This window comes from Herpailurus yagouaroundi, unplaced genomic scaffold (assembly GCF_014898765.1).
Source record: "Herpailurus yagouaroundi ecotype Mexico unplaced genomic scaffold, PumYag 100, whole genome shotgun sequence".
NCBI lineage: Eukaryota > Metazoa > Chordata > Mammalia > Carnivora > Felidae > Herpailurus > Herpailurus yagouaroundi.
Genome location: NW_024412391.1, coordinates 71,865,026 through 71,880,139, shown reverse-complemented (window position 1 = coordinate 71,880,139; position 15,114 = coordinate 71,865,026). Strand labels below are relative to the sequence as shown.

At 36.2% G+C, this 15,114-nt stretch overlaps 1 protein-coding gene across 3 annotated transcripts in view; it reads right to left on the bottom strand.

The window, feature by feature from the left end:
- Nucleotides 1-15,114, bottom strand: part of SEMA3D (semaphorin 3D) — a 201,058-nt gene that overhangs the window by 168,515 nt on the left and 17,429 nt on the right. Inside the window, exon 1 of one of the 3 annotated variants that reach the window (XM_040472789.1) lies at nucleotides 1,379-1,464. The exons of the other annotated variants lie outside the window; for them this stretch is intronic. The gene's annotated coding sequence lies outside the window, so the exon portion shown is untranslated. Of the gene's footprint in view, nucleotides 1-1,378; nucleotides 1,465-15,114 lie in introns of those variants that run through there. 3 annotated transcript variants of the gene reach the window in all.

Here is a 15,114-nt window from a genome sequence, read left to right as displayed (position 1 = left end):
AAAGAAAGAAAGAAAGAAAGAAAGAAAGAAAGAAAGAAAGAAAGAAAGAAAATTCGAATTTTAAAAACACAAGCCATCATTTATATTATAACTGTTCCAGAGATACCATACCTATCAAGTATTTCCCCAAAATATATAATTTATGGATAAAAAAACTGAACTGAATGCTATTTTATTAAGTTGCAAAGACTAGTGTTAAAAAATAACTCATAGCTCTATTCTCTGATCAACTGTGATAAAATTAAATTTTCAAGACTAACAGATTAATGCCAAACCACTTATCAATTTGCTTTCAAAAAAAAACAAAAAAAGTAAGACATTAGATAAACAGAAGGGAATAAGTGTATCCTTTCTCAAGGATGTGTGAAAGAAGCTGATGTGTTTTTTAAATTTTTTTTTAATTTAATGTTTATCTATTTTGAGAGAGAGAGAGAGAGCAGAGCAGCAGAGGGGTAGGGAGAGAGGGAGACACACAATCTGAAGCAGGCTCCAGGCTCTGAGCTGTCAGCACAGGGACTGATGCGGGGCTCAAAGTCACGAACCATGAGATCATGATCTGAGCCGAGGTCGGACGCTTAAACGACTGAACCACCCAGGTGCCCCAAGAAGTTGATGTATTTAAGAGACGGATGCATATGGGGTCAGAGTGGCAGAGGTGGCTATTAAGCATGAGCATGAAATTGTGGGACCGGAAAGATGCTGGGTTAGAATCAAGAAAAAGAGAGAAAGAGGGAAATAAACAGATGATTTAGATCATAAGTCAGGCGGGAGGAGTACAATAAAAACTGTAAGAACCAACAGAGACAGAGTTATAGTAAGAGCTCCAGAGCAAGAAAATGCGTGAGAGAGATTGAGATTTCACTCTGGAAAAATGCTTAGCGAGGAGGGAGTTACAGGACAAGAGGGGAGATGCAGCTTGCTGACTTTGCCTGTAGAGACAGGCATGGTCTCTGTAATGAGTACCTCAGGGAATAAAAAGGCATCATAGCAGCACTGGAGGCCACAGCACCCTCTTAGACAGGACTGGTGGGATTGCACCTGGTGTTCAGACTCAGGCACCTCATTATCCAAAAGGTGAAGAGAAGCTGGAAGGAGTTCAGAGACATGATGGAAGAATGATTAAGATGTGGAGAAAAATGATTTACGATGCAAGATTAAAGCACTAAACAAGCAGTAAGTTTGGCTAAGCCACAAGTTGATGGGCAAAGGAGCTATCTATAAACAGACAAAAGACATAAATAACCTAGAGGAAAAACATTATTATGGAACCTGGTACCAGGAGGAGCGGTTTATGGAGAACAATTGTAATAAGGCAGAAAAGAAGACAACCCTAAGTTACGAAGGGAAGCATAAACATACAATAGATAAATCTGCTTGCCTGATAATGGAACAGGGCACTATCCTGGGAAATAGTTGATATCGGTCTGTATGTACAAGATACAACCAACTGGACCACACAGATGTTACCACGATTCTAGAAGACACAATCAACAGAATAAAGAAATATCAGAACCATACTAACAATTTGAGCTCGGGTCTCAAAATACTCAAAAATTTAGCTTCATCCTCTATAATTTGTTCCTATGATGGCCTTATTAATTAATGACTTGAAATGTAAAGTAATTGAGCAGCTTCTAGAAAGGAATAAAATGGGGTAAGTCCTTTACTGCTGCTTCCAGTTAGTCTATGTGTTGGTTTGCAATATGGTCTTTTTAAAGATTAAAACATAAATGAATCACTTATATAATTAGACACGTGGGCAGATATAAAACCTTGAAGTCATCATCCCTGTGGGAGTGAGACAGCTCCTCACAGAAGGAAACAGAGGATTCCCAGGTAGAACTTCATCCATAATACCACACACTGCTGCATGCCCGTGGAGACCATCTGTGTCTTCCCTATGAATCACACCGGGATACCCATCCTATCACAAGTTTCTTTTATTAAATAAAACCAATGGTGGGCACCTGGGTGGCTCAGTTGGTTAAGCATCCGACTTCACCTTAGGTCATGATCTCGTGGTCCATGAGTTTGAGCCCCGTGTCGGGCTCTGTGCTGACAGCTCAAAGCCTTGAGCCTGCTTCAGATTCTGTGTCTCCCTCTCTCTCTCTGCCCCTCCCCTGCTCGCTCTCTGTCTCTCTGTCTCAAAAGAAATAAGCATTAAAAAAAAAATTAAATAAAACCCATGGCACAGATTTCAAGATTTGAGGAAAACTCCTGATGCTCAATAGAAAACGGAATCAAATAAAATTCTGATACTGATGAGAGTCATATTTCCCATGTTTTCATCAAAATTTTTTACGTGCTTGACAACTTGCATCTCTGCGCTTTAAGAATCATCTGTACCTGTTGGATAGCAAATTCCAATTGGTAAAACACGTGTATGCTTCTTAGCCCATTTGAACCTCACCCTTGAAGTTAGGTATTATTAATTCCCCACTTTATAAATAACAAAGCTGAGAAGACAAGTTACTCAGAAGCCAAAGTCAGGCTGACAAGAACCACCAGTAGCAAAGACCGGCATCTTCTGACTGCATGCCCTGTGATCTATCCACTACACTGTATTTCTTATATGATTCCTGTCCTCAATCACAGCCCATGTCGGGCTCCGTGTGGACCGTTCGGAACCTGGTTGGGATTTTCGGTCTCCCTCTCTTTCTCTGCCCCTCCCCACTTGTTTTGTCTCTGTCTCTCTCAAAATAAATAAACTTTAAAAAAATTTATTTAAATAAATAAATAAATAAATAAATAAATAAATAAATAAAACAAAACTTAGTTGCTTAAGTTTCCAGAATGTGTAGCCATTTGTTTTTAGAGAAGGGCATATCATAGTTGATTAAAATACAGCTCTTGCCACAGTGGAACAAGATGGTGGAAGGCTCAGGTATATTTCAGCATTTGGAACAAGAGGACATTCTGATGTGAAGTGGGGTGGAGAGAAAACAACGCGGCAGAGGTATACGAGGAGGGTGAGGAGCAACGTGAGGAAGAAGAATGTGGAAAAATAGTGGAAGCTCTGTCAAGTTTCCAGGAACTGAAAAACAAGCACATGCACAAAAAGAGACTTGGCAACTTCTTCCCAAATGCACCAAGGAGCAATCTGCAGAACAGAAGTTTCCAGTAGCCAAGAGGAAATACACTTAGCAGAGGCAAACATCATCTTGGAACCGGCTGAAAGGAAAATAACATTCAAAAAGCTCAGATTCCTTGGAAGACAGAAGTAAAGGAACTGGGTCAACTATGGAATGTCACAGGACAGAGGTTTAGAGGCTGAGGATATCCCAAGCAGTGAGCTAATGACCTGGAAAGGTCTGAGAGGCCAGGGACAGGAGAGGGAAAAGCAGTATATTCTAAAATGGTAATTTACATTTTGAAGGCAAGGGGAAAATTTCTAAAAGAAACATGCAGAAATTAAAATAGAGAAAGAACAAAGACAAAATTAAAAGACAGCCTTTGAAAGTGCCTAAGAAAGTAAGTTAATATTTGTGCATTTGAGAGCCTGAGCTCTGGAATCAAACCGCCTGGGTCTACATCCCATCTTTACCTCTTAGGAGGGAACTTGGGCGAGTTATTTAATCTCTTTGTGCCTCACGTTACTCACCTGCGAAAAGCAGAAAATAGTATCAGTCACTACACAGTAGAGTAATAATTCAGTTAGAAAATTCTTGCAAAGAACACCGTGCTTATGAGAGTAAACAGTAAAATAAAGCTAAACTTCAAAAATCATAAGTATTTAGAATAGTTGAAAATAAGAAATGAAATCTGAAAATTAAAAAAAAAAACACAAAGGCTATCTATAAAAATGGTAAGCCTCACTGGAAAATAAATAAGAAAGAATCAAGTGTCCAACAGAAAGGAAATATAAAGAGAATGAGAAAGATGAAGATTAAGGCTACTCTTTTTGAATGTAATGAAAAAATGAGAGATGTTACTTAAAATTTATCTGATCCAAGGCAATTTACTATGAAAAATGTAAATTCATGGAAAATGGGCAATGCAGCCCCTTATTTCTGAAAGAACCAATTCAGAAATCCAGCTTCAATCATCCAGAGGCACCCTTCTTCTCATTCCCAAAATTGCCTTCAACTAGCCAAGTGTTTCAATCCTGATTCAAGTAAATAATCAAGCATTTCATGTTGGAACGCCCTTTCAAAAATACTAAAGAAAAGTAATTGTGCCTATCTTCCAAATATAAATTGAATTAAGTCATAGATGCTTGTTCTAACAAAGAAGTCTTAAGCTTTCACTATATTTACTTTTTAAATTGAAAAATCAATAGAAACAATAACCAAATTTTTTGACTGCCCACTGTGTGTTAAAGCCAACATATTTCATTTCAAGCTCCTACAGGTAGATACTATTTTTAACCCAAATTAGCGTGAGAAAAAGTTGATATTCAGAGCAGCTAAACTAGCATTCCAGGTAATATAGTCCATCAGTAGTAGAGTGGATTTCAGTTAAGGTCTATTTAAGTAAAATACTGCTCTTTTAACAATGTTTCTATATGAAAGTCATTCTTGAATAAATAACTTGAACTGAGCAAACACACCACATGATGCCAATCATCCCAGATTTAAAGTAGTTATTTAAACCAGTATTTTTTAAATGATTTTTAATTTTGGCCAAAAAAAAAAAAAACCCATGAAATTTACCATCATAGCCATTTTTAAGTGTATAATTCAGTAGCACTATGCATATCCACCTTGTTGCCCAAGAAATCTCCAGAACCTTTTCATCCTATAAAACTGAAACTCTTTACTGATTGAACAAGTCCCCATTTCTCCCTGCCCCTAATCCTTGAAACCACTATTTTTCTACATTGTATTTCTATGAGTCTGACTACCTTAGATACCTCATATAAAAGGAATCATATAGAATTTCTCTTTTTGGGACTAGATTATTTCACTTAGCATAATGCCTTCAGGGTTTATCCATGTTGTAGCATGTAACAGGATTTCCTTTTTTTTTTTTTTTTTTTTTTAAGGCTGAAGAGTTTTTCACTGCATATACATACCACATTTTGTTTGGCCATTTATTATGAACAATGCTGCAGTGAACATGGATATGAAAATATCTCTTTGAGATCTTGTTTTCAAGTCTTTTGGACATATATCCAGAAGTGGAATTGCAGCATCATGTTGTAATTATATTTTCCTTTTTTTTTTTTTTATGGAAACTCCATAGTGTTATCTTAAGCTGCTGACCATTTTACATTTCCATAAACAGTGCACAGGTTCCAATTTCTCCATACCCGCACCAACACTTGTTATTTTTTGTTGTTTGGATTGCAGCCATCTTAATGGGTGTGAAGGGATAGCTCATTATGGTTTTGATTTGAATTTCTCTATTGATGCTCTAGTGATGTTGAGCATCTTCTCATATGCTTGTTAACCATTTTTCTATCTTGTTTGGAGAAATGTCTATTCCAGTCCTTTGCTCATTTTTTTCAATCAATTTATGACTTCTACTGTTGTTACTGAGTTATAGCAGTGCTTTATGTATTCTGAATGTTAACCCTTTTTCAGATATATGATTTGTAATTAGTCTCTCCCATTTCACAGGCAGCTTTTTCATCTGTTGTCTCCTTTGATGGACAGAAGTGTTTACGTTTGATATAAACAAAACCAGTATATTTTTACCCCAACCTGTGTCTATCTATCTAACTCTTGTGAATATGGGCAACCAAATTTCATGAAAACCAAGAAGATAGACAGAATTTTTGAACCATTTAGCTTTTAAAAAGTAATTGCAAGGGGAAAAAATGCCCTTAATCATTTTTAGTTCTCATAGTCTGAGCATGTCACCAAGCTGTATTTGATTTTCATGTTTAAAGATGCCTGGACTTTTTTCATACAACACAGCCTCTAAATATAAGCCAATTACTTCATCTGTTCTGAAGTGAAGAAAACAATGACTTGATCCAAAGTAGAAGGAAATTTCAGTGTTACATGTTGAGAGACTAAATGTCAGCCCTCAATCAATGTGGCATATAAACTCTGTAGAGTACATTTAATATATTACTTTTGGAAATTTTCAGGATAATATTGATAGTATAAAATTTTAACTTTAAATGCTGATTTTAGAATGCAGAACCTATGTAAGATTCAACTCTACTGTATTTTGTTTACATCTGGCCAATAAAATGTGGTCCTTTACTCAGGGAGATAACAATGTAATTTTAAAAAATGTATACAAACAGCTGTATTTTGAGCAGAATGTAAATGCTATAAAAGATAAATATAAATGAAATCGTTACAAAACCTTGTCTTGATTGAGATGGGAAGGGAATGGAGTGGAATCAATGACAATTCATAGTAGGGATGTCATTTAAGCTGGAATTTGAAAGTAAAATTTCAAGAGACACTTAAGATATGACAAAAGAAGAGAAGTGATGTCATAGTTTTATGTGGCTAAAATCGCATGATCTAAGCTGCAAAGTCAGATTACAGCCAAAGGCATTTAGACTGGATTCTGTTATCACTTAGGGCATGGATTAAATGACAACAGTGGCATCTGAGAATGGTTGATAATGAGGGGATCACATTATCAGGAGAAAACCACGCCTTGCCCAGAATGGTTTCATTTCTTGTGGTTTTTCAGTAACTTGATACATATATACATCAATACCTAAAAATTCACTTATTAAGTCCACTTCAGGTCACTCTCTTTAAACAAAACAAGAGCCTCGACCATTCCTGATCCCTCTCATGTAAAATAGGAACAAATGTGTGATGTAGGAATTGCAAATTATGAAGAGAATACGTGCTTGAAAAGAAATATGTAGAGATACATAGAGATATATGGATATATGTCAAAGGAAAATCCTAACTGGTTCACAACTAAAAAAAATGTATTATCTCCATAACATAAAATTATATAAATACATATTCAAGCATATTACATGCTTCAGTAGTTTTTTTTTTTTTTTTAATTTAATGTTTATTTATTTTTGAGAGACAAAGACAGAGCGTTAACAGGGGAGGGGCAGAGAGACAGAGAGGCACAGAATCCAAAGCAGGCTCCAGCTTCTGAGCTGTCAGCACAGAGCCCAATGTGGAGCTCAAACTCACGAACCATAAGATCAAGACCTGAGCCAAAGCCGGACACCTAACCGACTAAGCCATCCTGGTTCCCCCACTTCGGTCGTTTCTAATCAACAGAGGAAGGTGCCAAGAAAATGATTAACAACATAAGCGAATTTAATAACCATGAATATCTAATTTGGTTCAAATGGGTTTGCTTTCACTTTAATCCAATGCAAGATTTCATATACATAGTTATACACATACACACCTATATATACACACCTAATGCTTAATGTTTTAGTTTTGCTTAAATTATATATTTTTCTGAAAGACCTTGATGTTGCAAAATACAGTGTTCTTACCCAAGATAAAGGTTTTAGAATGCAACATCCTAAATTTGTTAGGGTTTAGGATTAAATGAGAACAGAAATATGAGTTAGGAGACTATTAAAATAATTCAGGCAAAAGATCATGAAGGTTTGAATCATGATGTTGGCAGTGAGAATGGAAAGGAGGGAAATTTTAAAAAAATCTTGATGAACTAAGTGGAAATAGAGAGCAGGGGAAAGTGATCATAATAGCAGCTAGCACTTATGCAGGGATAACTAAAGAACAGACATTATCCTAAACTGTGAATCCACTGATTTATTTAATCCCCACAGTAAACCTATTAAATACTCTCATTACCCTATTTTATAGATGTGGAAACTAAGAGGGCTAAAATAAGGTGTCCTAAGCTATAAGCCAATAAATGACAGTCAGGATGGGAACACAGGCTGACTAAACCCAAAACACATGTTCTACATTACCTCAGAGATGCCTATTGTATGAAATTCAGATTATTTATTATGGTAAATAAATGGGATTTATTTATTTGTGGTACAGAAACAAAGAAAAGAGGTTAAGAAGTTTGGTAAAGAAAACAAAATATTAAAATTCGTGTTTTATTTTACACATTTGTGTTTGAAGGCCAGAAAGATATGTAGATTAGAAAAAAAAAAAAAGACAAGGAGGTTTTGTACAAGAGGATATAACAGATTATGACCAAAGCAACTGATCGTACCACTGATGAATGGTGTACAGGTGCTGTGAACTTGAGGATAAATTATCAATTTTTCCAAAGTTGGATGAAAAATGTCCTGAAATCAACACAAATGAATTGGCTCTAGGGAAATATCTACCAGCCGTGGCTGGTGAAGCAGAAGTATTTCATTAGATACAGGTAAATAGAAACCACCATGGAGAAGGTAGAGCACAAACAAGATTATGCATCATTACATAGGAAACGACATCAACCACATCAAGGCACGAGATGTTACAATAGGCTTTTTTTTTTTTTTTTTTTTTTGGTAGCTTAAAAAGCCTGATCTAGAGATCTAGGCTGGATACATGGACAAGTGAGACCAAGAGTGCCTGCAAATATGGAGGGCAGTCAAGGGTGGAGATGTTCTAAAGGAGACACAAATAATTTCAGTCAGGGTGAAGAAAAGAAATAAACGAGCTAGAATAGGAGTTTCAATAATTAAAAGTTTTCACCTTTAGAAGATAGCAAACTTTCCCATGAAGGTGACACTATTGTTGGAGATCCATTTGTTTATATTTTAGTGAGAATATGATTATTTCTGCCTAAAATTCCCTAGATTTGTTTTTATGCTACCATAGAAATACCCTCAGGAAGAGTTATTAGTATTTGAGCTCTACCTGTATAGAGATACAATCAAAAGACCAATACATATAAGAAGGAAGAATGTATTTTCACATCTATTCACCAGTTAAAAAAAACAAAGCAAAACAAAACAAAACAAAAAAACCCAAACATATAAAACCGGGAATTATCATTCCAGGAAGGTTGGAATTTCCCTCTACAGGAAAATATCCACAACTGAAAGATGAAATGCAATAAATAAATACATGATTAAGAGAAAAATAAGACTGCACATCTGCTTCCTGGTAGAATTATGATGAATACATTGGGAAATGTTGCTTTTGGTTTCTATTATTAAAGGTGACCACATCAAGAAAGCATGAGATTGTGTAAAAATGTTATCTTTCTTTGTTCACACCCAGATGATAAATGGCAAGTAGCAACACTTTAGGTAAGTCTACACCTCCTACAAAGAGCTATAAACAACAAACCAACAGCCGCACTGCGTCATGTTAACATGAGTATATCGGATGAGGACATTTATTTTGGATTAAAGTCTATACTACAGTTGAACAGTTTAACATCATTTTGTACCAGAGCTTCTTATTTTAAAAAAAAATGTGGAAAGAGATGCATGTCTGCCCACATAATCTACCCATTACTAATCTATCCATTAGCATTTTGGGGTGGGGGATGAGTACAGTTAGACATCAGACCCACACCAGACCCAGAGGGAGCTTCATCCTTTCTTCAAGCTACTCAGAACCAATTGTACAGGAAATGACCAACAGCAAATATTATACAACTTCTAACAATGTTTAAGTATGATTTTTTTTTTTTTAAATAGCGGAGCAACTACTAAAAGCCTCTCATATGATTTATAGAATGTGCATGGTGTGAAATGCCTTCAAATTAAATCTAACTCTCATTTAGGTTTCTTGAATGATGAAGTTACCCTAAAACTGATAGGTAACAACAACTTAAGTCGAGGGTAAGCTCAGAAAGAAAAAGAAAGCAAATCAAAAACTTTGTACTTTTTCAGGTTGTCTGGGAGAAACCTCCTGAATGTCCTAAACCAATAAGGGCATTGCAAGGGACACTTCAGACATTCATCCTGTAGAAGAATCATTCATTCACTTAATACTTACTGAGCATCTGCTATATATTGATTAACTATAGTGATAATATGGTGATTCAGGCCTATTCCAGCCCTCATCAAGCTTACATTATAATAGAGGACACAGACTAGAAAACAGGCAATTCCACGGGATGTTTTAAATGGGAGAAGAGAGTTTGATTCTGCACATGCCTTCATGTTATTTAGCCTTGTCGTAAAGATGATATGAAACACTAAGATTGCCCTTGCTTGCCCCAGTGCCCTGATTCTTTTGTAATATTTTGAAAATTTATTTAATAAGTTCCCAAAACTTTATTAACACTTTGTGCCTATCATCTACCATGTTAGTCTTATATATACACAAACACATATAAAAGGCATTGTATGCATAATATAAAGTATATGTAATCACACAGAGTATAGGTAATACATAAGTAATCTCTTATATACTAAAGGATTAACATGTTGTATAATAGACATATATATATGTATATATATATATATATATATATATGCACATTTATAGAGATTTTAGGGGAGGAAAAATAATTTTCCCTCTACCCTTCTTGGTTCTTGGCTAAGATTACCCTGTATATAAAATAACAAAAAGACAGATTAACAGAAAAACCAACATAAATTTAATAACTTGTATACCTCCTGTATACATGGGATATAGCCAGGAAAACTATGTAACTCCCTAAATGGCCCAAGCCACCACCTTAAAAACTATCTCCATGTAAAGGTAAAAGAAACTGCTGCAGGGGGCAGTTCAGGGAGGTTACCAGGAAAAGCACAGGAAACAAGGGTATGGTCGTTATGCAGCTTTAAGTGCAAGCCTTCTCCACTGATAAGAGCTTCCAAGAGATTTAGTCATCCGCCTCTTCAAGAGGACACAGGGAGGCACCTGTACAAATGGAGATGTCCCTTATAAAAATAAATTTCTCTTACAAAAGGATAACCTCTAGGTTTTCAGAGTTTCTCCTGAATCTGCCATCTCTTAAAAATAACCAGGTCAAGATAATCCTTACACCAAAGAGGCATATTTTGGGGTGAAATATTTTGCTTCCCTTCAAATATATGCATACATATGTATATCCAAGAGTGTGTATACACAAACATATAGATAGAAAATTCTATAATGTTAATAACAGGTACACACTTATAAGTATACTCCCCCCCCCCTTTTTTTTTTCCTTTTAAGTAATGAAAAGTAGCTAGGGAGAGACCAGATCAAGGGCAGCTCTAAACCTTTGGAGGTCATAAGCAGGATAAGAGTCTTTGGTTACCGGATAAGAAAATATTTTGTTCTTTTGGAAATAGTCACCTTTATGGACTACTCATCATCACCTTGCTTAGGTCTAAATGTCAACAATTCTGGTAAAACACACTACATTTCTTTTCTAAATTATTTGTCGACATCTGGGGCACGTGGGTGGCTCAGTCAGTTAAGCGCCCAGCTCTTGACTTCGGCTCAGGTCATTATCCTCAAGGTTCTTCCTGAGTTTGAGCTCCGAATCGGGCTCTGCGCTGATGGAGCAGAGCCTGCTTGGGATTCTCTCTCTTTCTGTCTCTCTGCCCCTCTCCTGCTCACATGATCTCTCTCAAAATAAATAAATAAAACTTTAAATTATTTGTCACTATCTGTAAGAAGTAGGATGCTTTCCCTGCTAGGAGTAAAGAGACTTCAGTTACACTCTCAGCTTGGTGGCTACTCAGTTGTACGTTTCCGAACGCGCTACAATTTTTCTTGCACACGTGGGCGGGGCTATTCCTCCGCAAACATTCAACATTGATCTTAGAATACAGAAGTTGTTCTTTCATGTTTAAGGAAGGAAGAACAGAAAGTAAAGAGGAAGGGGAGAATTCGCATTACTTCATCTTCAATCTTCTCTGTAAAATTAAGAAATTGGACTAGGCATTCTCTCAGGGTTTTTTTTTTTTTCCTGAAATATCATGAGTGTATGAGACAAATGAGACAAAAATTATTTTACTATTTTATTATTGTTATTATTTTTTTTTAAATAGAGAGATTTCCAATTAAACATTCTAAGACTAACAGTTTATCAGGCTTACACTCTGATTATTTCCAAGGCTGGAATTAAAACAAACTAAATCGCACAAAAAACAAAATACAAACAAAATCCCTCAGGTGCTAGTCCTGTTAAATAAGCTTTAACAAAATACACATGTTGAAAAAATAGCAAAATTCTGTACCGGATATGCACAAATACAATATATTTAGACTGTAATACAGAACTTTAGGAACGCTATTCTCTGAACACTAACAGGTTGTCTGTTACTCTCACAAAGCATTTTCTGTTGTTCACATTATTCTGAATGTAGGTAATCTAAAAAAATAAACTGACAGGATAGTATGCTTGGCACATTTTCCTAGCTTATTAACTTAATGGTACATAAAGCTATAAAAACCTCATCCTAGTACCTAACATTTTTTAAATAAATAACTGCTGCTATCTGGTGAGAATTATTTTAGATTCCTTGATTGAGAGAGAATCAATCTAAGACTCCTTGATTTTCCCACTAAAACAGAGAAAGAACAGGTGAAGTATAGAATTCCATTATTTAAACAAAATACTATTTTGCTGATGCTACATGTGACTTGGGATCTTATTTTTGGCTCTTATGATTCAACTCTGATTTTTGTTTTCAATTGCAATTACAAATCAACAAAGATTGATTTCTAAGCTACGTGTCAAGGAAAAGGAATATAAGATATGAACAAAGTCTCTACCCTAAGGAGCTGCTAGTTTGTAAGGTATATAAAATGTATCCAGGGGTACGTGGGTGGCTCAGTTGGTTGGGGGTCCAACTTCAGCTCAGGTCATCATCTCACGGTTCCTGAGTTCAAGCCCCACGTAGGACTCTGTGCTGACAGCTCAGAGCCTGGAGCCTGCTTCAGATTCTGTGTCTCCCTCTCTCTCTGTCCCATCCCCACTTCCGCTCACTCTCTGTCCCAAAAAATGAATAAACGTTAAAAAAAATTTTTAACGTATCCAGATAAATTAATTTTAAATTTAAGTAATTTGTTATAAAATGTGAATCTATGTGACAGAGAAAATAAGTTACTGAACTTATTTATGTTTTGTGAATTGTTACATTGATGAAGAAACTGAGATAATTAGTTTTTGAAAATGGACAGGATGGGGCATCTGGGTAGCTCAGTCGGTTAAGCGTCCGACTTCGGCTCAGGTCATGATCTCTTGGTTTGTGAGTTCGAGCCCCGTGTCAAGAGCCTGGAGCCTATTTTGGATTCTCTGTCTTCCTCTCTCTCTGCCCCTCCCCTGCTCATGCTCTGTCTCTCTCTGTTTCAAAAATAAAAATAAATAAAAATAAAAAATAAAAAAAAAAAAGAAAATGGACAGGTTACTAAGAGATTTAAAAAAAAAGACAAAAGGAAGGAACTTCACTCAGGATGAACAGCATGAGCAACACTGGACATGAAATTTTAAACATATATAACAACAAACTAAGGATTTACTATTTTATTTCACCAACTATTTAGTTAATTTTGTCATAGGCTTCTATTTCCCATTCTGTGATATCTCCCTTAAAGTTTCTATCTATACAAGGTCTCCATCCTCTCTATCTAAAGATTATTTAAGTAACCTAAAAAATTCAACTTCCTTTAGCAGGAAAAAATTCATTAGGTATTCTATATCCTGCAGGAATTAAGTCTGACCTCAGACCTTGTATGTGGAAAGATACTACTTGTTTTTTTGTGAATTCCAGGAACAGTATACATTCATTTCAAAAAGTGTAACATCAATGAGAAAGTTTGAAGGTTAACAAATCTAGGTCCTGAGAGGAATATAAAACAGTTCCAAGTCAGGATGAGTGAAAGTTCTCATTATAATAAAATGCTTCGAGTATATAATAGGACAAAACCATGAAATCCACAAGTAATAAACAAAGTACACAAATTACAAAAAGTCTGATATAATAGTCTTGTGTTCCCCTGGTACCCTTACTTTCTATTCTCATCACCATTGTGTGAATTCAGCCCTTATTACATCCATGAAAAGTCTCTTAACTGGTCTCCTTGAAAACTATTCCTAGGTCTATCTTCCTAAAACACTAAGACTTGGGTTATTTCATGGTTCAAACATGTTTAGTGGCCCCCAATTGCCTACAGAATAAGATCCAAACTCTGTACCCTGGCACCTCAAGCCTTTTGCAACTAATAGAACAGCTTACTGTATATATTGTACACTGTATATGTTTGAGAAAAAATCAAACTCTTAGTGTTGGTTTCTTTAAATAACAATGGTGTCAGGAGCTGGGCGAGGTTCTTTATCTACATTTTCTCATCCAACACTCAACATGTGTTTTGGATGTAAGGCTGTCATTTACTCTACTTCAAATACAAGTATACCAAAGTTGATCAGGTTAAATAACTTCCCAAGTTTTCCCAAATAATAAATTGTGACTTCAGAGTGTACTCCTTTTCCACAATATAGTGTAAACACTGATGTGTACAAAATCACACCCACAATGGGAGAAAGCATATGGTGAGATCATTCTAAGAATCTAAACTCCTTGCTAAGTGGATGATTGACAGCCTTAGACTAGCATCTACTGGAAAAAGCACTGGCCAAGTGACCAAAACCAGGGGAGGGTTCAGGGTTAATAATTTATGTGTCTTCCCCATTTACATAATAACTGGAATGAGTACAGTGAATGGATCTGTGAGAAGAGCCTGTAGAAAGAAAAGGCAGCTGTAAGCAAAGAGGCAAAATTCAGTTAGTGGGAGGAAGAGAAAGGGGACCCATGAAGGGGGTAAAGAAGGAGCAGTCAGATACAATCAAGGAACTATAGAAGCCCCCAAATAAAAACCTGCATAGCAGCCCAAAGGTTTTCTCACCTTCCCTACCTGTCTTCAAACCGGGGTACAGACCTGGAAAAAGAATCATTGCCTTGTCCCAGATCACTGCTTTTCTAGTGACCCTGGAACTAACTGGAAAGCCCACTAATTAGCCTGGCTGGTCCCTATGAATGACATCTAAAAGTAATCATCTGGAAAAGAAACCCCCCTTGCCCTAGCAAAATAATTCTAAATTATCGCCTTCACTTGAAATTCCATCAACAGATAAACCAGCAGATTTATAAGCATTTATTCATTAAAGTAATTAAAAAACAATAAGGGGGCGCCTGGGTGGCTCAGTCGGTTAAGCACCTGACTCTTAATTTTGGCTCAGGTCATGATCTCAAGGTTTGTGAGATGGAGTCCCACATTAGACCCTGCACTGATAGCGTGGAGCCTGCTTGGGAGTCTCTCTCTCTCTCTCTCTCTCTCTCTCTCTCTCTCT